At 34.3% G+C, this 23,208-nt stretch overlaps 1 protein-coding gene across 1 annotated transcript in view; it reads left to right on the forward strand.

Annotated features, from left to right (window-relative positions):
- The window catches only part of LOC123530781 (calcitonin gene-related peptide type 1 receptor-like), a 265,533-nt gene that overhangs the window by 124,863 nt on the left and 117,462 nt on the right, over positions 1–23,208 (forward strand). The gene's annotated exons all lie outside the window — the stretch shown is intronic.

The raw sequence follows: 23,208 nt of genomic DNA on the forward strand, positions 1-23,208 counted from the left end.
ACTTTGAAACTGAAGACCAACGATATTAAAGTTTCGATATGTACTAGACGGTATTCAATTTTACGAGCGATTATACCAATTTTGAACATGACGCATATATCTTAATACATTTAGGGTTTACATCAAAGTATTTGGCAAAGGCTACTTTATACATTATTAGTGGGAAACAAGGGATTTGCCTGTAGACTATAAATTATTTATGTTGGCGAGAAGAATATTAAAATCTATATTTTCACGAGTGGCAAAATGGTAAGTCAGACTACAGCCTTTGCTTCTGCATTTATTTAGCACATTAAATATGCTGGTCAGGAATGAAGAATCATAAACTGTTTTAATCAATGCAACCTGGGTCCAGTTGTTCGAAACTTTAACAGGCTGTTAAACTAACCGCCCGGTAAATTTTGTTTCAAAATATTAGTCTTGGTGGAAAAATTTTGCATGATGTTTCGCTTTTACTGCAAAGACTTTTTAGTGTTCATTATCCTAAACTCATACATTTGTTTTTCTGAGTCTTCTAAAATGTCATAATATAATTTTAAAAGTTAATCAACCGTTAGCTTAATCGCCTATTAAAGTTTCGAACAACTGGGCCCTGGGCGTTAAAAAGGCTCAACACGATGTTCATGGATCATGACTTCTATCAATCTATAATGAATGATGTAGTCTGTGAAACCATGAAAATAAAAAAACAAATACAATATGCATTTACAATATAATAGGGTTATCATAACAGTAGCTCTATCTGGGATGTTGTATTCGGCTTGAGTAGATTTCTACCAGATCGGGTCGCCCGAGGCGCGCAGACGCAACATCCACGAGAGCTGAATACAAAATCCCAGATCTAGCTACTGTAAAATGACCCTTTTTATCATATACCTCCACATTTTTGTTTGTTGTTTTGTTATTGAACGATGTTAAAATGGAACTTAGAGAAGTTTTTATTTGCATTATTTATAGAACTGTCACAGTGTCAGGGCATGCATAATTATGAAAATAGTCCGGCAACATACAATGCAAAAGGCACAATATGGATTTTTTTTCAGCCTGTTCATATTTACTTGTGAAATACAATCGATTTTTTACAGAATTTATATAGATCTAGGTAAATAATAAATCCAATTCCATATCATACTCTGAAAATACATGCAATAATACAACTTGTTACATTACACCAATCTGCATAACACACATTTATTGGATTTCTATATATGAATTTCCAAAAAGCATCAATCAAGCTTTGAACAATCATTCGAACTCTGAAAAACACAGAGCAAATTTACAAAATTCACATTTTTTGCACTATTACTTATTTTATATCCTAAAACCATTACAACTTCATAATCATATAACTCTCCCTCAATAAGAACATTATAATAAATCAGCTGGCCACACATCACGACAGTTCTATATTTCGTCCAATACTCGATAAAAAAGCGGACAAATGAACGTTAAAACAAAAGACTGACATGAATACATCTACAATCTGTTTACAAATATCCGACAATAGCATGTGTCGTATACTATAATAAGATAAAACAAGTTCAAAGCTCAAGCATTTGGTAAAACACCGATGAAAGATGTCTCCGCAGCTTTACAATTTATTTAGATTTCAACGGACAGTATCCAAAACATGTTGCTCAAGCCCGAAGATTTTTCCTCTTCTAAACTGATACTGTAGCAATTAACAGTACTATTTATCACAAATTTGTGAGCATCGAAATTTAATAATCCAACCGCCAAACGAGTCACTTTTCCTATCAAATATTACCTGCAATTCCTACCACCAACGTTCATGATAGTATCGTATGCTTTGTCTCATCAGGTGAAATCATTGTAACATCATCTATCAGTATTTTGAATTGATTAAAATGAAAATGTCATAATAACCAGCAATTAAAAATACAAGAAAAAAATAATACAACAGTAAATAACTGTGATACCAAACTATATACTCCTCATAGTGTTAGTTAAATGTTTACCTATTATCTTTAGTTAGAAGTTCTGCTTTCTTCGAGCCGCGTGCTTCATGAAAAGAGTCTCAAAACCAAACTATGGTACTCTCAAATTTTATTAACAGGCATGTGGCTGCGCATTAGTCACCTTTAATTACAAGTGACCACTACTCAAAAACACATATTCTACGCAAAACAAATAGTTAATCTTTTAAAAGCAATGCACAACTGTAAAATATTGAAATGAGTTTAGCGATCAAGAAACAAGAACTTGAATTGCACCCTAGTCACTCACGCTAATTAGCTCATCTGAACAACGAACTTATACCCTACTACATTATGATGCGTTGTTTAAATAAGAAAATAATAGGCATATGTAGCTTCGTGATCTTTGTAATCAAATACGTCGAATATAAATAATGCTGCTTGAGTGTTTTGTAATGACAGAAGATTCTGTTCGGATTCTTTATTCTGACGTTTAAAGTTTTAGCTGAATCTGTCTTAATATACATCGTATAAGCTGTCCATAGAAATAAAAGAACTTTCCTGGACATTTATCATTGTCAAGTATAGCGATGTTCTATCCATCAATTAGAATTGATAGTTAGATAAACACAAAACAGTCTCTTGCCAAATTAAATAGATTGACTTAATATTACAACTTTGAAAACTATATAAAAATAATATAACGATCTTTAGAGAAACAGTTGCACTTGAGGGACTTCGTATTAAGGACAAAAGTAGCCAACTTTAAAATTGAACAGTTCCGTATGCCTTTTTTGCTCTGTAAGCTGTGTGCTACACAAGAAAAAAAACATTCAATTACTGCTTTACATGCATCAGTGACTGGACATGACTGTAATTAGTTCAGAAGTTCAAAAGCATATCTAAACAGTTTTTATATAAGATTGAATTAAGCATAGCTTACGAAAGGTCTGATGTAAACATCGGGTGTTTGCCCAATCTGCAATAATGTCCGCAGGGGAACCAGCGGTCTTCCTCCATCATTTAATTTGGACTGTCGACATATGACTTACATTGTGTCGATGCAAATAGTAGTTAAGTAAAACAAACGAAACATCCATATGACCTTATGTCAAAGAGTTACACAAGCAGTGTTATCTCCAAAACGTTTTTGCCGGATTTTTTTCTAATTCTTTTATTTTCCTAGGATAGTTACATTAAGCCAATACAGAAGGCTCGAAGGGACAGAGACGAGCCGATACTGTTTAGTTTAATTTATGGAGTCGCATGATTGGTAGTACATTTGAAGATTTGTTTATTAACCGTTTTCCTTTCTCTTTTTTTGTTATTAAAATGTCAATATATCGATTCAGTTAGACCAAAGCAAACAACCCGCCCTGAGGTATTACTAAGAAGTATGAATTTGCTCTTCGCAAGTAATCGATGACATCCACACTTTGTCTTCTATAGAGAATTCGCCTTGGTCGGAGAACGAACTCTTGGTCCTGTGATTTATTACCTTGTGTCTCACCTTCTACGCTTGCAGAGCGGTCTTGAAATAATATATATAGTCTCAGACAACAATGTTTCTGCAAACAAACATTGTACTTGGCGACAATGTTTTCTGATCTTATATTGTCAAAGAAAATACTTCCATGGTTATTCATGTCGGCAATATATTATTATACAATACATTGTCGTTTAGCAGTATAGCCATAGATAATAAATATGAGAAGTTTCAAGAGGAATTTCCTGTAATATTTCATTCAACTGGCTTCCCTGCTTTGTTTTATTAGTCTGATTCGAATGCTTCACATTCAGCATGTATGTGGTATGCGTAAACTCGGATAGAAGATATATTTGTCATATTTTAGAAAGAAATATGTATAACAGCGCAAACGATATGGAACTCATATAAGAGTAGGGAAATGCATTGAGATAAATTTCAAATTTGAATACGTTATGTAATATTATAAATAGGTGCACATTATAGAATGGCTACATATAGTTTATATATGAAACTCTACATATGTTGCTCTTTTAAAATATCAATTTAATTTGTCTAAACAGAATGTTAAATAGATTTAGAAACAGGACACTGACACTTAATAAATATCGACTTCAGAAACAATTTAAATCCATCGTAACAGATATAGACCCGCTCTATAAGTTGAAGTATAATCATTAAAATGATACTGGAATAACGACTAAAAGGATTCTTATTCTAAGTGCATAAATCTAATGCCTAATTCACATTTGACCCGGGCGCCGTGCAATGAATTAGTCTACGATCTTCCTTGCGATTATGGGGGCATCGTAGGTAGCTACGGGCTACTGCGTATGTGTTCACATTATATACGAGCATTGTGCCGTTTATTGTACAGACTCTCGGAGGAAGGCTGGGAGAAATCCGTACGGACGTTGAGCGGAGAATAAACGGAAATCGTGCAATTTCAGTGCCGTTGCTGTTCAGTCTTTGCACGCCTCCCACGGAAATCGTAACACGCCCGTAAGTCTTCAGTGCAAAGGCTGCACGGAGAAGATATAGTGACGGTACAACAGCCGTGATGTTTCTGAGCATCCTAGTCCGCAGTGTATAAAGAGGAGTGTTGTGTACAAATTCATATTTCTGCTTTTAGCTTGCCGATCGCATATTGACAAGAAAGAAGTTTCAAGAGTTTTTAAATATTATTTTGCCCATATCAAGGCCGCCGCACGACAATGGTGCTGCCGCTGTAGGGTTACCACGCGATGATTGCTCAATTTTCATGCGATTTCACGGGTACAGCACGGGCAGCGAGCGACAGCCTTGCGGCAGCTGTGCATTGGCCATTAGAAGGCCCCACGAGTCTACAATCTCCGTCCTTTTTCTTACGGGCACCATGTCCACAAAAAATTGTGCGTTGGCTGCACGACCAGCGTGCTGCCTCCTTACATTATAAAATTCATTACATCTAAACGACAAATAATGTAAAAGGTAGAGACAGGGGGAATAACATTTTCATTAAGCAAATTATCTTGATGCGATTTTTATTCTCCATTCTGTCTTACAAACATGTAAAGTTTGCCTTATTTATCGTTTTGTTCACATATGATACGTAGTAAATTTCCATGTTAGAATTAATGAAAACTTCATACTTGCTCAGCTTGTGTTTTTTCTAATATCTTTGCTCAAACTCATTAGTTCAACCAATCGAAAGCCTATATGATTTTATACATTCTGTGAGTTTTAAAACGCCCCATAAAATCTGGCCCAGTTTGCATGTTGGTTTCTATTTATACTTGGGACGTGACGGTTGTCATCTGTGCACGTTTAGCTCGTGCTGTATTATACTTCAGCAAAATCCACAGCGCGCAATTACAAATATCAAATGTTATTACATGTTGAAGTCGATGTGCACGGCCGGGTTGGTAGGGGTGACTAGGTGGATGAGCGAGGCGGGTGAGGGCACAACTTAGCATGTTGATAAATATGTAAGGTGTAAAAAAAGAAAAATCTTTTTTTTGTGGGGTGGGGGGAGGGGGTGGGAGGTGGAAAAATGTGTGACCAGGGCAGTTGGGATGATCGGGTTGGGTACATAACTTCACATGTTGATTATAAATGTTCAAGGAAAAAGATGAAAGAAGCTTAATGAAATTCTACCAATTGGTTAGCTTGTTATGTACAAATACGTGGATTTTAAAACAATTAAAGGGCAACAATTCTGAAGTTACTGAAGAGATCCTGACAAAATTGTTTGTGTACTACGACATTATTGTGATCTACGTTCAGTTCTATGTGAAATATGTCACAAGTTATAAAGCAGAAATTACTATATTTATAGTACCCTACACAGTTTACACTAGAAACTACTTAGGGCCATAACTTAGTTAATTGGGCAATCTGACTCACACTTGACGAGCCGCATTTCCCTATAGTGGTGAATATGTAAATCAAGTTTTATTAAAATATTCCAAAGAACTTCCTAGATATTGCTCCGGATTGACGGACGTTCCTACATATAAGTATTTATGTGGCTACTCTTTTGTTCTCTTTATTGTTTCTTTCGCCACGTATAAGAAGAATAGCCACTTAAAAGCTTACGGAATGAATGACATCAAAGAAAAAGCACAGTTATCTTTAGTCCCTATAGCCACCTAAGAATACAAATGTGAATTCGGACAGACGGACGGACAACGCCAAAACTATATCCCTCCGCATTCGGCGGGGAATAATTACGACAATTGTTGTCGTTTGACAAAGTAAAAATAAACTTTGCCTCTCATCATTGAAAACACTGGTTACTCCTATTTATCTTTTTATTAAACAGATATTTGATATTCATTCCCGACGACAACAAACTCTATAGATCTACACTCTTCCGAATATTAGCTTCGTAAGTGGTAGTAGCGCTTCGTTTAGCACATAAAACTACCACATTGTCTTGGATCAAATCTTCAAAATACAAGAATTGCTAGAATGCTGACTGTCGACTATTTACAAGAACCAGTTTGTGTATTGTCTATAAGTGTTGAAATGGGAGTCTTTAATCTTCGTCAATATTTCGGGCGTTTTCGTTATTTTACGGAATATATTTATACTGAAAGGATTAAGATTTACTAAAATAACAGACGTAGTTAACTAATGGTAAGGTGGCGTAGTGGTAAGCTCTCCGTTTTCCACACAAGTTATTATGAGTTAGAATTCAGTTCAGAACAGTTTTTTAAATTCTATTACAGATGAAATGAAAAAAAAAATGATATAGTCAAACAGTGAACTCAAACCCACAAATCCGAGATTGTCCCCACAGCTTTTTTTAACACATGCGGCATGATGATGTTAATTAAGAAAATGTATATCTTTCATTGTTTTCACAATAGTTATAGCTCTATTTAGGCTCGGAAACCGATGTAATTTATGGAAACATGCGAAATATTCATAAATACCAGGCAAAATACTTACAGACAATACATTGCTGATACATACTATGCAAAAATGTTTATATTATATGAGTATCATGTCTGAGAAAAAAAAACAGAATCGAAATATGAAATATGTTCTTATAAAACACGATATTACGATTTAAATAGCAAAAATAGTATGCATTCTATTGGTATCGAAGTGAGAAAGAAATGGACATGCATTATTTCATTCCAATATATTCCTGCATGTGTAATACCATTATCTGAGCCGCGCCATGAGAAAACCAACATAGTGGCTTTGCGACCAGCATGGATCCAGACTAGCCTGCGCATCCGCGCAGTCTGGTCAGGATCCATGCTGTTCGCTTTCAAAGCCTATTGGAACTAGAGAAACTGTTAGCGAACAGCATGGATCCTGGCCAGACTGCGCGGATGCGCAGGCTGGTCTGGATCCAGGCTGGTCGCAAAGCCACTATGTTGGTTTTCCCATGGCGCGGCTCATATAACGAAAGTCAGCGTATTACGAAGTCATCGTACTCAAAACAAGAATGCGATGATAACTGGTTTGTAAATGTTATTTTTATTCAACAATGAAATAATGTACATAATATTAGGTAAACTATACAAGTCATAAGAAACAGATTGAGCTAATACCAAACTCAATTGAGCCAATGTGAGAAAATCAGTGCCAATCCGAACGAACAGGGCATATACAGCATTCAAGCATTTTGATCGGTTCTAGTGAGAGAGAAAATACGGAAAAGTTATTTCCGTTAGTAAGAACTATAGTAGAAATATCTATGAGGATATAAGTTAGCGTTATATTGTTTCTTACTTTTGAGATATGTGCCAATGATTTAATAGTTTCCACAGTCCGTGGCATGAGCTTTTTTATGGTGATGTTACCGTTGCATCTAAACTTTTATATAACATTTTGTTTTTGTTCATCCGAGATCAATGTTTGCTGTTCTATTGATTCACGGATATTGCAAATTGGCCTGTAATATTGCCAGTATAAAGCTAATTACAGCTACTGCTCTTCTGAAAACGTCCTATTTGACTGCTTGAGTTGTTAGTTGTGTATTAAACAAGAAATACGTGCGACAATTAAGTACTTAAAAGGATCTTTAATGTGACTTTAGGCTATTTAGCACACCAAAATTGAATGTGTAATGGTTTTTTAGGGACGGCCAATATTAATCATGCCAATTGATCAAATATTAGCTACTTTGATGTCTTACACAGCTGAGAATAATATCTAATTATTTCCTTTTCAATAACAAGTAGAACTCTACATCACTGACGGGGTTTACAGTCTCATCAGTGCACTGTTCCATAGTTTTTTACATAACCATATTCTGCATTTGTAGGACACAATAAGTTTAAGGTATTCATATTGATGGTAGAGAATACCGTCATATATCATTTATATATTATTTCGAATGAGTTCAGTTCACATACAGGACAGGTGTATACTTTGGGTCTGCATCGGCTATGCAATCGGAGGAAGGATTCAGCCTATAAACTAGAACTTGTACAAAAAAAATGTAAAATCTTCCATGTTTAATGGAAATTATATAAGGTATTACTAATTTAAAAAAAAAAACCCGTGGCAATAGAGAAGGTTGATGTACACACGTTTAGTATGTATAATATATATCATTGAACACATTTATTGTTCTAACCATGATCTGTCAGATCATAAAATGACAATATCTTTTGAATACGTTGCTTGTTCACACTTAATAAATAATATACGTGCTAACCTTGAAATAATGAATGACATGTTTTCCTAAATTATTAGTATACATCTCTTTTAATCTATATTGACATTATTTAGTGAAACTTGACAGTCAGACAAGACACCACTGCATGTTTGGCTAATCATACCATTGTTTATAAATTTGTTGAATAGCAGATGGATTGCTTTAAATTTCCATCAACAAATACATTTTAATTATATGAAAATATAAAAATGGGGACACTGTTAATAGCGGGAAGGGTTAGAATGAAGTGACATAAAATAGTGGGAAACATTTAAAGGGGACATAAAAGAGTGCTGAAGGGAAGTAGCACCACCAACATACAGGACATTATGCATAACATATAAGATGAAAATAGAAGCACCTCATTGGAATAGCCAGTAACTGATATAAAAGAAATTGAGGATTTAAATCGTTCAAAGGGAGCCAAATTTATCCTTACGTTTACCCCATTTCCGACTAATAAGACGAGACAGTTTAAATGAAAACAATCACTGCTGAGGTACCTTTTAACATCATTGATAGAATACCGAACTACATAAATCAAAACGTATCAAACAGGATCAATCCGAGGTGTATGAACACTCAATAACTTGTCTTAAATCAGAGCACCAACAGCATAACTTTCAATACAACTTATATTAGAAATCTTAATAGCACCAGACATATGTGAGTAAAACGGAAAGACAAGCAAGTTGAAATTAAGGTCGCCTTCTTGGAACAGTCAGCAATCTTGATACAAGAACGCTTTTGTGGAATTCCGAAGTCATCCTTATTACAAAATATAAGTAGGATTAATTCCAATGTGTTCAAAAACTTGCCGAAGTTAGAGCAACAAGAGCGTACCTTCTAGGGCACAAAAATTATCTTTAATACTTATATTCTATGAACACCAAAATAAGCTTTTATCAAGACTTTTAAATTAAAGAAAGAAAAGACTCATTTCAATTAATAATTAACGATTTCGTTAATTTTATTTTGAAGGCCACTAGATTTTTGCTAAAATGACCTTTCTTTAAGACTGAAGATTGGCCATATTATGAACATTAGAACTTGAGTGTTTGTTTCTAAACTATCTTTAAAATGCCAAATCAAGAAAAATATATATAGATAGGAATAAAACTCGGGTCCCACGGCAATAGAATATTCCTACGTTCATGACCAATACATTACGGAGGAATATGTACTTATTTCTCGTTAAATATAATTTTTTTACAATTTAGGCATTTTATCTCCGGTACCCCGTTACAAACGCTTTTCAGTTTTGAACTGAAAAAAAAAACCAACTAATTCTTATGTGTCTGTAACTGAGTTTCAACGCCTTCTTTAGAAATATAGCAATACTTTTCTGATATCTAGACGTTTTCTTTTTTTTGTTGTCGTACGACCTGGAGGTCAGTGCTTTTAAAGACACTGTAAAAGATCTGTAATAAGGAGAATACATTTACTGCAATCGGTTTTTTTTTAATTTCCGTAAATGGACAATATAAGATGTATTCTTTGTACTTGACAGAAGATAATAAGTCATTTATAGAACTACAAGGATCATTGACGTGACTTCTGGATGTTATTTATTTCAAATAGCTTTTATTTTAAGGTATTTTGAATCTGAATCTATTGGAAGAATCAAACATATTGCCTTTTGTCAGAGAGAGAGAGAGAGAGAGAGAGGGATGGGGTGGGTGTGGGGGGGGGGAGAGAGAGAAAGATGTGTGTTCAATTTTCTGTGAATGAAATGTTTGCGCTTTTTAAGTTGATATTGTGTTCAAAGGAATAAAAATAGGACTAAGCATTTTCAAGACATGTCTGGTGTTTCTGTGGCTAACGTACTGCATACATTTGTTTTCAAAATAATTGGACTTTGTCAGACCTCTTTGATCAGACAAATAATTAGCCAGTTACTTTAATCTGATTTATTGTAATGCTATAACTAGAAATTCTAAGTGGTAGTTCGTGTATCTGACGGAATATGTCAATTAAGGATTTACAAGGATCATTGGCGGAACTTCAGGCTATTATTTAATCCACAATCTACTTATTTAAATCCACGTATTGGATTTACCTAATATCTATCAAACTGGGCTTTGTTAAGAGAGAAAGACGGAGTCATATTTATAAACATTAATGAAAAATTCTTTAACTTGTGTATAATTTTGCACAAAGTATATAAGGAAACCATTTCTATACCAATATGGCGATATATACAGTACACAAAACGCTACGAAGGTCCTACTTGAAAAGAACAATGAGAGAACTGAAATTAAAATATCATTTAGAGTAGTAAAAGCACTGACTTATTATTCTATAAGTAGCTTGTGGATATTTTAATTACCAAAACTAAGGTTCGTTTCAAATTGTTTGAATTGTAATAGCGACAATTTTCGCCAGTTTTATAAACTATTAGGTTGTGTGTTTGAATTCTGTACAAGACCACCGCATAAAAGGGTAATACACATGGCATTGGGACATTTCCATAATATACATTTGATTGATATAATGCATTAATACAATATAGATATCGTCCATACGTTATATGTAGTTTAGCCATATATATGTTCTGTGATGGTTTATGTCCCAGAATTCCTTGTCGTTTTAATCAAAGTGTGAAATGAATATACTCAATAAAACGATATCTTGTGGAATCTTCACATTTACGACCACTTAACGAAACAAAGCGCTGGTGAATAAGATTTAATTCTATTGTTACTGTTTTATACGTGTCCATTTAATGGGTATTGATAACTGAACGGATATGTGTCTTGTATGCAGCAAAATCATCAATGTCTAATTCCTTGATGCTATCATACAAGAATTGGGTCATTTCTTTTCGGCCTTAATACGACCTGCAACATGCACTAGACACTTTGTTAAAAACCGTCTATAACCTTATTACCTACTTTTCCAATCTGAAAATACAGATTTAATGCAGTTTAACTATAAGACGACATCTTGGCGATATAGGCATTTCTTTAATTTATGTGTTTGCACAACTACATCTGCTAGCTTACATCCGCCTGCTTAGCTCAATAGGGAGAGGGAAGATCTACGGATCGCGGGGTCGTGAGTTCGATCCCCGGGCCGTATGTACTCCGTGACGATTTGATAAAAGACATTGTGTCTGAAATCATTCGTCCTCCACCTCTTGTTCATGTGGGGAAGTTGACAGTTACTTGCGGAGAACAGGTTTGTACTGGTACAGAATCCAGGAATACTGGTCAGATTAACTGTAATACTGTTGAAAAATGGCGTCTGACCCAAACCAAATAAAACAAACAAAAGCATCTGCTAGCTTATTCAGTCACTTTTATATATTTTCAATTTTACTCGTGTTAAAACAAATTTATATCAGAACTATTAGTGTAGATGCGAATTAAACGACAAGCTAAGCTTTGTCAAAAAGCTAGTATGCGGCCCGTTGTCGATTTTATTTTGTGAAAATAATTGCTGTTCACATGTTTGAATTTTTATCAAGTCCGTTTAAATGTAATTTTATAATATTAGGATTCGGTTGATTTAACCAGAAATATTTATCGAGGCTCATCGATTACAACTTGCCGGACAGTTGCTCCCCGTTACATGTATAAACAGCACGAAAACAGTAAATTGGATTCTGTATCTGATACAAAATTTCAATTTTTTACACTAATTAATTTAAAAAAAATCCTAAAACAAGTTCTACCAATTAGCAGTCAGTCTCCACATCTTATTCATGTGAGATTATGAGTTTTGAGCCCCACCGGGAACGTTTTAATCAAGTTTCTTTACTCCACAAGCGAGACTTTCGGACTTAATCATACATTTTCATATAATATTCTTATCTTCATATCGTCCCACCGAGGTGGGCCGAATGTATTAGATTTGCATCACGAATATGAAGTCATTCTTTCATGGAATAATGTTGCGTTCCTAAAGTCGCGCATATTGCTCGATAATAATTTAATAACCTATAAATTTGATAAGACATAGTTTCATTGTGGATAGCACGGCATTTCATTGGACAGATTTTCGAAGTCGGGAGCAGCTCGTAAGAGCCCCATATGGGAATCGCATGGGCCCCGGAAGAGCTCGTGCGGGCATCGTACGATTTCCGCGCGGATTTGGAAATCTACCTTGCCGATGCTCGCAGGAATATCGCAGGGGACTCGCACTTTCAACGTACGATGTCCGTGCAATATTAAGGACATAATGCGGAGAACGTGCGAGTGTCAAAACCCACGAGCACCGTACGAGATACGGGCGGGCTCATTGTGAACTCCGTACGCCTTGTCTGCGATTTCCTTACGGATATCCTATTTTTGCCGAATTGATTTATTCTTGCCGCACGGACACCGTGCGAGTGCCGTACGAACCCACGAGAACCGTACGAGGTACGACCAGGTTCCTTTTGAGCTCCGCACGACTTGTCTGTGATGTCCGTACAGGTATCCTACGACTCCTCTAAAGATTGTACGAGGACCTTGGGCACTGTGACCAAATGCTACGATTGTACAGAAGCCGTAAAGATTCTAAAATTGGTGCGTTTTTTTAAATGTTTTGTGACCGAGGCATAAGATGACTATTGACCTAATACCTCATGCAAACCATGCACATTTTACCTCTAGGCAGGAAAAAAACATGCATAATTACTACAAGGATTAGCAATCTGAATAGAAAACTATATAAAGTCAGTTAATGCCCTGGAGAAAGTGTGACATTTTCTGTGGTGAAATTTGTCAACAAACGGACGATTTTTAAGTCAAAATCCACAGAATTTCACAAGGTAAAATATGTTGAAAAGGCTACTGCTGGAAAGGGAATAATCTCTACTACCAATATATATATATTTGTCAAAGTATGGAAAAAATATCTAGAAAATATGAGAAAATCAAAGAAATCAATGATAGGTTACTTTTCCATTGCCTCAATATAACATGGACAGGATTAGGATTGATAAACGGTGTTCACTCAACACTTTCACTATATAAACAGATTGTTATCCTTTTGTAAAGAGAGCTTAGGGAAAGTCTCTTATAAATGTATTAGATTTGTTTCGATAGATATGCGTATTCTATCCTTGTGTAAGTAAATCGAGCTAAAATATGTATTTATTAACATATTGTATAAGTATTGAGAGAATGTTTCATGGAAAAATCTCCACGCTACACAGTTATATACTAGACTTTCGTATATAACACTTTCTTAGAGTTCATCTCGGGTTATTGTTCGCTGTTAAATTGATTATTACTTTGCATTCGGTCCGTTTTTATTGCCAATATAAAGCTAGTTACAGCTACTGTCCTGCTGAAAATTAATGTCTTAATTAGTCTGTTTGAGTTGTTACCTGTTTACCAGACTACAGATAGATACGTCAATAAAATACTTACAAGGATATTTGACGTGACTTGAGGCTATTTTCCTAATATCTAAAATTGAACGGAACAACCAATTTTTCGGAAAGTTGAGCTATACATCAGCCGTTGTATTGTTTCTAAATGTCAATACATGTATGATGCAATGCTTGCACATTCACATCAGACAGTACAAACGTTCGATACAACGTGTCATTATAACTATCGAAAGCAGTAAAGCAGGGTAGACATGTACTAAAACTACATCGAAACATTTTCGTCATAGTAAAGACCCAATCCTGTGACAGCGTTTACAACCTCATCAATACATAAATCCATTGCATGTGACAAATACTCCGAACTTAGTAGGATAGCTCTTTAGAGAGCATTTATTATTGTAGCAGAAAATCACCAAGATATATTATAGATTTTTCAAAGGACTTCAGATATAGAAACCTGTGTACATTTTAGATCTGTATCAAAACGTTTGGCAATATGTTTTACTATATATCTCTGCCATAAATAATGATTTAGCCTATAGACTAGAAATGATTAATACTGTTTCCATATCCTGCATGTGTAAACGAAATATCGACATAGCACCCATAAAATATATATTAACTACTACTTACAAACTATGGAATTCAGACAATAGATTTCTGCATGTATTTAGCATAGCAAATTTAAGACAATTCACAACATCTTTTGTGTATCAAAATATATTTTTGATATACCGGTATGCTAAGAGGATTGTTCATATCAATTCTTTCTATTTGAAAATCAAGTGGGTCGTTATTGAATCACAGCTATTGAAGTACGAACAAATAGCAAAAGGTCTAAACATACATAATATATATCTCAGTTGCACAGTACAAACGTAGCAAATGCAAAAGGTTAGGGCAAAAAGTTCTGATAACATTATAAAATACCATCCTCTTATAAATAGTAAGTAGAATACTGATTTCTGCAAAATATTACTGTTCGATGTAAATATTTACCATTCGTTTCATTTTAAATTCATTTGAACTATGGACCGTGATACTATGTACTATGTAACTTGTACTAGAAATGCAAGACATTATTTTTATATTAAGTCTGTATTTGCTTTTTTATAACTGCACTCAACATTCTAAGTTAGGCATTAAGTTATAACCATGTATATCCCTTTTCAAAGACTGGGAGAAAATATTCGTGCGGTTTGGTTTATATTGTTAATTAGAAACAGCAAAGCATTTTTGTACGACATTGCGATCACACCTGACCGGAAACGTTTTAGCTAAATCAATCGTGATTGTCATCGTTCTAGTTGTCCTTTGAACACTGTGAAAGCCAATGTATTTATAGGACGAAAAAGCCTTTCCTGTAAATGTATCATTGTCAAGTAAGTAAGTATCATTTCCATCAAGTAGACGTGATAGTTATATTAGATAAACACGAAACAATTGTGGGTCAATGTAACGAGATGATGTTAATTCAGAAAGTGAGTTTGAAATAATATAACAGCGAACAAACAGTGTTTATCAAGCAAATAGTATAATTACCATACAATTATGATTTCAGACATTAATCTATCGCAAATGAATTTCATGGTGTTTTGTCTTTCTCTCGTATTTCACAGATAAAATATTTTTAACTTTTAAATGTGCAAGCATTCTAATGTCCAGTGAATTTGTTTTGGCTGCCTGGTGTAAGTGAGTTTCCTGGGATTGTAAACATATTGCGAAATTATTAATGCAGACGCAATGTATATATATTAATATATTATCCTTATCATATATGTTATACACAAATAAATTTTATAAAATAGCCCAGTTCAAATATAGTCTTAATACTAATTATTCAACTCAGCAGTAAAGCAATTCCACATACATCCTTTTATTTTGTGATTAATTTCAATGTCTGTACATTAAAGATTCTACCACAACCTACTTTCCCCGTGCGAGCTTCATGAAAAATGATTGTAATGATACAGCTATTCTACAAAGTATAAGTTGGACTATAAAGGCCTTTAAGTTATTCTATTTTCACAACTTTTTCTGCCTTTTAATCAGGCAATCATACTCTCTGTTAATGGGATTTAAACATGTGGTTTAAATATGTGATTAAATACCACCAGTTTAAGTTTCGCACATTCATCCTTGTCGGTAAATAACTTCATGAGATTTCTTCATTTTTAACTGTTTGATGTACCTATGAACATAATAAAAATGCATCGCTGACAACTTATATAGTTTGCTTTCCGAAAATGATACGTCACAAAATCAACGACATAAATCAGATAGGAAGTGTATTGTTTAGTATCTACTTTGGCGTATAGAAGTCGTTACATATATAAAACATTTTTCGATGTGCAATCCGCTAAGAAGATAGACCTCCATTAGAGAAGGCTGCCAGGTTTTGAATAATCTACATATATACACTTAGTGACTTTTATTGAGGTACGAAAGAAATTGAGAACGCATGGATCTTGCATGTTGTCTACCAACGTCACCAAATATCGAAAGGAATACCTGGAAGGTGTCCCGAAACTTTGAACATGTCAAATCAATTCAAACTGGACACTTCTCAATCTAATATTCCAGCTGACAAATCTAAAAAGCTATAAGAAACAGAATTTAAGAAAAAATAAATTGTCACACGAAAGAACAGGAATTGGCAATTTGTAAACAACAAACAGGACTTTCTATCCACAAAATGATCAGGCAGACTTAATGTAACCAACAGTTTTGGCAAATGTTTTGGAGAAGGATAGAATTCATTACATCATATTGATATATACTAAGAATCATCTTATTCCTTCACCAGACCCGGATTTAAAGTTAAATATTGTATGAACTTAGAATTCAGAGACACAGAAGTCGTCAAAGTTCATATATGACAGGACGGTCAACCGAGATACATGGTTACTGACCTATAATTAGACCATCAGATAGCTAATAAATGCAATCAGTCTGAAAAGCTTTATTGGACTTTTTAGTTGTATCCTGTATACATGATAGGTGATAAATAAGTCAATTAATGATTCACAAGGATGATTTGTGCCCGCCATTTATTCTGAAATCACTTTAATTATGAGCACATCGGAAACAAATTGATGGTGATACCAATCAATTCTATATACTAGCAGTCTAATAAATTGTATGGTAAGCTTGTGCTAGGGGCCGTTGTTGTAAATTCCTTTACCTGTCAGGAATACACTCAGTAAAATCGAGTCTGCCATTATTTTGCCTGGGTATTCAGTGATGTTATTTATTATTCCCCGTTCGAAGGAGCGGGGGTATATCTGCCGCGTTGGTCGGTCCATCCGTCCGTCTGTCGGTAGAGCAAACGGTTTCCACTCAATATGTTGAGAACCACTTGACCAAGAACATTCTAATTTAATAGCATGATTGTGCTTACAAACCAAATGACTCCTGTTGTTTTGTTGGTAAATAAGTCAATGGTCAAGGTCACAGGGGCCTGAACATTGGAAACGGTTTCCGCTCAAAGCCTTGAAGACCATTTGACCAAGAATCTTTACCTTTAATAGTATGCTCAGGCTCTTCAAGTAGATGACCATCATTTTTCATTTTGGTCACTAAGTTAAAGGTCAAGGCCACATCGGCCTGATCCTTGAAAACGGTTGCCGCACAATAACTTCAGAACAACTTGAACCAGAACATTCAAACTTTACAACATTATTGGGCTTAATGTGTCGATGACCATTTGTTCCTTTTAGGGTCAGTAGTCAAAAGGTCAAGGTCACAGAGGCCTGAGCCTTGAAAACAGTTTCAGCGCAATAACTTCAGAACCATACAGGCGACATCCACTACAGTTGTCCGCTCTTTAATTTGAGCAGTGTTTAATTGATGTTTACAAAACTTGGTGGCAATGTTATTGGTTGGATATGTCGGCCACTTTTAATAACCCACTGGATCCTCTTAGTCTAGAGTAATGTCCTTTGAATTACCCGACATTTTGAAATGTTCCGCTATCTAACTTCAACAGTCCTTACCAAACTGGTAACAATGTGTGTACGCATGCTACCTGGGCCAAGTTAAATAACATTCAAGATGGATTGTCCAAGAGACTCTGTAATTATCGCCCATGAATTACCTGAACTTGCGTAAATGTGCAGTGTTTGCTCTCTAACCAGTGTAATTCGTATCAGTTTGTTACCAGACTGGGTCACAATGATTATGACCATAAAATTTCGGACACATATGATATTCTCGGGCAATTATTGTCTCAATTTGAATTATCTAAAATAGTGAAAATATTACATTGTCCACTGATTTATGTCAGCCGTTCGAGTCCGATTTTCGCCGATTTTAGTCAGATTGTGGTAATGTTTATTGCCATATCATCATCGCAAGACTCAATACCCAGCTATCTATTCGTTGTCGCTGTGGAATTGTGGTCCTTGAATAAGTCGAAATTGAATAAATAGACAAATAGTCTGCTCAATAAGAAGATAACATTTCAAGTGTCAAGAGTAATTTGCTGTGACGGGCATACATTGTGACAGTTTGTCACTCTTATCATATTTTATAGGATCATAAAGAAAACAAATAGTTATACTATAATTATTTAAATGCCGGAGAAAATGATCGAGAATTTACAACAGGGCCGTTGTAAAAACCATTTTTTATGACAAATGTATTTTCATTTCTCTTAAAATTGTTTAAATATATAATCGAACGAATGATGTCACGTGAGCGTTTGCATTCTTATTGACATTTATGGCCTGAACCTTGAAAACATAGAAATTACACGGTCTGAGAAATAAAAGTATGCCTAAGACGTGTCCGGTCATACATATGGAAAATCTGAAACAATTTATTCTCTAATTTTGATAACTGATTTTTTTCTAATATATAACAGTTATATTTAGATATAGATTTTAAGTAGGCTATAATCATTTAAGATTTTTTTTAATAAGCTCGCTACCTAAAAGCTGAATCTGAGAAAAAAGGCTATGGACGTATAGGTGTAACAGTTTTGGAATAAATGATATATATTTTGTTTAGCTATTGATTAACGTCCAGAGATTTATAGCTCTCTAGAGATAATCAAATCTTGATAACATGTAGTAATTTCATTGTGTACACGATGACATATCATCATTGAACAGATGTGAAAACAATATCATGAGAGCTGATTTATTTTTTTCTTGATTCTGAAAGAACAAATTTCATTTAGACCTTATATGGAATACACAATTAGGAAAATTTTCAAATTGGTTTTGATCAAAAAATATATACACTGTGCTACTAGAATGTTTATTTTCTATATATATATAGCTTTTTTTTGATACAGATTTATAATTTTGTTCACGGCTTGTCATTAAATACTGCTGAAATCACATGAGTTCCGAGATTGTAGGCAATCTTTCAATATTTGTCATGTTGGAATATCTTAATAGTGAGCACAGTAAAGGACCGCAAAACTATTTTACCTCTGGCCCAGCTTCTTTCAGACAATTTTTGGTTAGTTTTTTGTTGTGGTCGGCAGCTGCGCCCACATTGATATTAGATTTGTTTACGAATTCGGTTAAAGACTGAGGATTTCCCGTACCCGCAATGTTAAATGTATTTTCATTAATGAATAAAATTCCATCACGTCAGACATCCTCAGTTGTAAACTGAATGTTAATGCGAAAATCTAGTTATATGCGTTGCGCGTTTGGTAAATCGCGCAGATTGATTATTTGCGCTTAACATATACAAGGATCATTTGCGAGTCTAGGTTCTATTTGTCTTTCTGAATTTACTTTATTATGACTTCTTCCGTGGTTAAGATCCCGAACTTAATCTGATCATTTATCTCTCATTGGTTCGAAACCTTCTTTGAGATATAAGATCATTCATGTGAGTAAGCATACTCAGCTAGCTTAGTGCTTTGTGGTTTTACTCACGTGCCCGACCATATATATGCCCAAGCAGGCACCTAGGATCTACATCTACTATCAAAAGCTGGAAAGGTAAAATGGGCGAGACCATTAACCCAGAATCAACAAATTTGGACACATTTGAATTGATAAAATTTAAGCCAATGTGAGTTTAATTTAAGAGGCGAAACAATATCTGATAATATTTATGCCATTCGCACCTTTAAGGCCAAATTATATCTTATATTCAGTTGTAAATACTGAAGCAGTATATGGCAAAACGGTTCCAAAATCGCAGAATGTGCGATAAAAATAACTATTTAAAATGCGTTTGAAAACATTTAGGAAACACTAGAACTGGTTACTAAAATTCAACATCTAAATAATTAGATTCATTTGTAAGTTTTACACAACATTTTTACCTTGCAGACGATAGTAAACTTAACCTGACATTAGTCGGATCGCTACTTGGCTAAAAACTAAATTTACATATAAAACAAATGGAGGTAAAACTGTACTTTTTACCAGGAAAATATATAAGAAGATGAAATTTTGGGAATACTCTGTATGCTTATTCTGGATAATGCATATTATTTCACTACATATTTATAATTTCGGCAGATGTTGAAACTACATCCTACAAATCATTATTTCAATTGGTTAAATAGTGTGGAAAGTGGAGAACATTTTGTAACAGTGGTAAAAAGTAATAAGAAATTCATGAAACTTACACATAGGTATTTTAAATCATCACCACTCTTTATTCAAGACACATTTTGCAAAGTTTGACAGCTGTTATGTAGTTAGTAAGTTTACACAACCGGTGCAAATACTATGTCCTACGAGTCCCTGTTCAAACAAAGCGCATGCTTTAACTAGAGATGGTACCTACCCAAGAAAATCTAAGGGGAAGAACTCTGAATTGACCAATAATCTGGAGCCAACATTAAACATGGGTCAAAAGTGAAAGAAAAATCAGAGAGGTGTTTTTCCAACAACTGATCAGGCAGACAAAATGTGACCAACATTTGTTTGTATTCAATAGACAACGTGCACGCTTTTCTCATAGCTTAAACTGACAGTTATTTTATAAGTTGTTGTGAGGCCCTGATAGAAAGTTTAGTAGTGCATGAAGATAAAGTAAAAACAGGGATAAAATTCCTTTAAAGAAATTTTACGAAATTATCAAACGTTATTAAGTTTTGATCTTTTAGCCAAAGTTATTTATTTTTGTCAAGGATGATACATTTTTGACACAAAATTTATATATTAAAATGCAAAATGTATTTATCCAACAATGAGATATAATAAATAAAGTTTAACTGGTATAACGTTTGTGTAACAAAGTAGCTAGATTGCTTATATTCATCACTTCAGAGAATCATTTTGAAAATGTTTCTTACGCTTTAGTTATTTTGAAGCATTTCTGTAACTGTTCAAAAGTACTTTGCTGCAAATAATGTAACAAAAAAAATCAATGCCATCAAATAAAATTACAATGTTTAAAGGTAGTGTTGTAATTACAACATTTAAAGGTAGCTATTAGTTAATGACTCTGCAATGTATTTTAAGCAATTCAACACTCACTGGATGGAGCTATCACGATCATTGCTTTCCGTGAAAAACAAATAAATGCTGAAAAAGCAGATGGACATAACTTTATTTGATGATTTTCGTTACAGATAAACTACCTCAAAAACAAACTTATAGTTTTTTTATTTGTTGTTGTAAACAAGATCAGCGGGTTACTTCAGATATCAACATTAATTTACAGCTTAAACTGTTTACATAACTTTAAAAAAAAAAGATTTTTGTTGGGGCCTTTCATTTATATCGTTATATAGGAAAATACTTAAAAAATCATCTGATTCTATTTCCAAGACAGTTTAATTATAATTACCTGATGATCCCAAGTAACATGATGTCACTTGACTGTGACCTTGACCTACTGACCTCCTTATTTGTTTTTTTTTTTAAGATACACAAAAGGAAGGTTTGATGACATACACAGTTTTGCACACAAATCGTAAAACTGAATTTCATTGACCATGAATGTCACCTACTGACTTTCTTAATATTTTAACATCAGTTTGACATATGAAACATGTAGCTCGTATTACTCAGGCGAGCGATCCAGGGTCATCATGACCCTTTTGTTTTAATTTGTATATAAGACTTCTGTTTTGGTTGGATTCCAGTTTTGTCTTGTTAGAGTGAGTTTCAAACCAACCTCTTTGTCGTATGATCCAGCTCACTAACGGAAATGGTATGGTTCTACTCAAGTATCCATCTGTGATTAAATTATATCCGCAGTGTACAGAGGTTTTCCTATGCCAGGGAAAGCTGAACATTTATCACAGGGCCTATAATTATGTCAGTGTTACGCTAGACCTTACAAAAACAGTAACTGAATAAATATCCTTAAGCTATGTAAGTGGTCACATATGAAATCATGCAGTAAAGTGCAGTGAAATTTGCTCGAGAGAAAATGACTGTTAAGAGACCACTAGCATTAAGAGATAACTTTTTAACTTCCTTTTTTGTGTTGTAAAAGATCAAATAATGTTATATGAAGAGACCATTTGTGCAGAGACCACCATTTGCACTTCCATTTTATGGTCTATTTAAAAAAAACACTCGTACCCATTGTACTCTCTTACTTTGAAGCCAAGTTAAATCAGATTACAATGAAAACGGTTGCAGCAATCAGGATATTTGTTAGTTTCACAAAACAACTTAATACACAGAAAACGTAAGAGTAATCCAACTTATAAAACTCAACCATCAACATTCCTCTTTGATATATAAATGCTGAGACATTACTAAAAGTATGTATGTTGTGTGCCATTGAAAATGTTTTAAAAACAGAAACATAGAACCTTAATCCTAAGGAAGAGGTGAAGTCTTCAACGGTCATTGTTGATAACCCATTGACTGAAACGCCGTGTCAGTGATCTAATTTACAAATAATATAGCTTAACAATACAACACAACACAACTATAGCAAAGAAATCATTCCATTTTAAATGCCTTTATTAAGTTGTTCAGCATGTTCGTTGGTTATTTACTGGTAAATAGATACACCAATTAAGGGTTAGCAAGAATCTTTTACGTGTCCTGATACTACCATTTATTCTGTTATCGGCTTCATTAAGTGTTCTTCAGCAACAATTTGAATTATTCAGGTGTCAGTCAAACTGTTTATCAAAGTTGACTTTAATCATGACAGAGCGCTTTTTCAGCCTTTAGATAGATTATGTTTCAAGTAAAAACCAGTATGGTATTTTATGTTAATGAGGTGTAAGCTTGAATCTTAGAACTTGATATCTTCACTACTCTAAATTAGGTTTACACACATTTTATTATACTTTGAAGATTGTCTCTTAGGCCAGTATTTTTTTACCTTTAGTTTTACCGACCCGCCGACCCTA

This window comes from Mercenaria mercenaria, chromosome 11 (genome assembly GCF_021730395.1).
Source record: "Mercenaria mercenaria strain notata chromosome 11, MADL_Memer_1, whole genome shotgun sequence".
NCBI classification, from domain to species: Eukaryota; Metazoa; Mollusca; class Bivalvia; order Venerida; family Veneridae; genus Mercenaria; species Mercenaria mercenaria.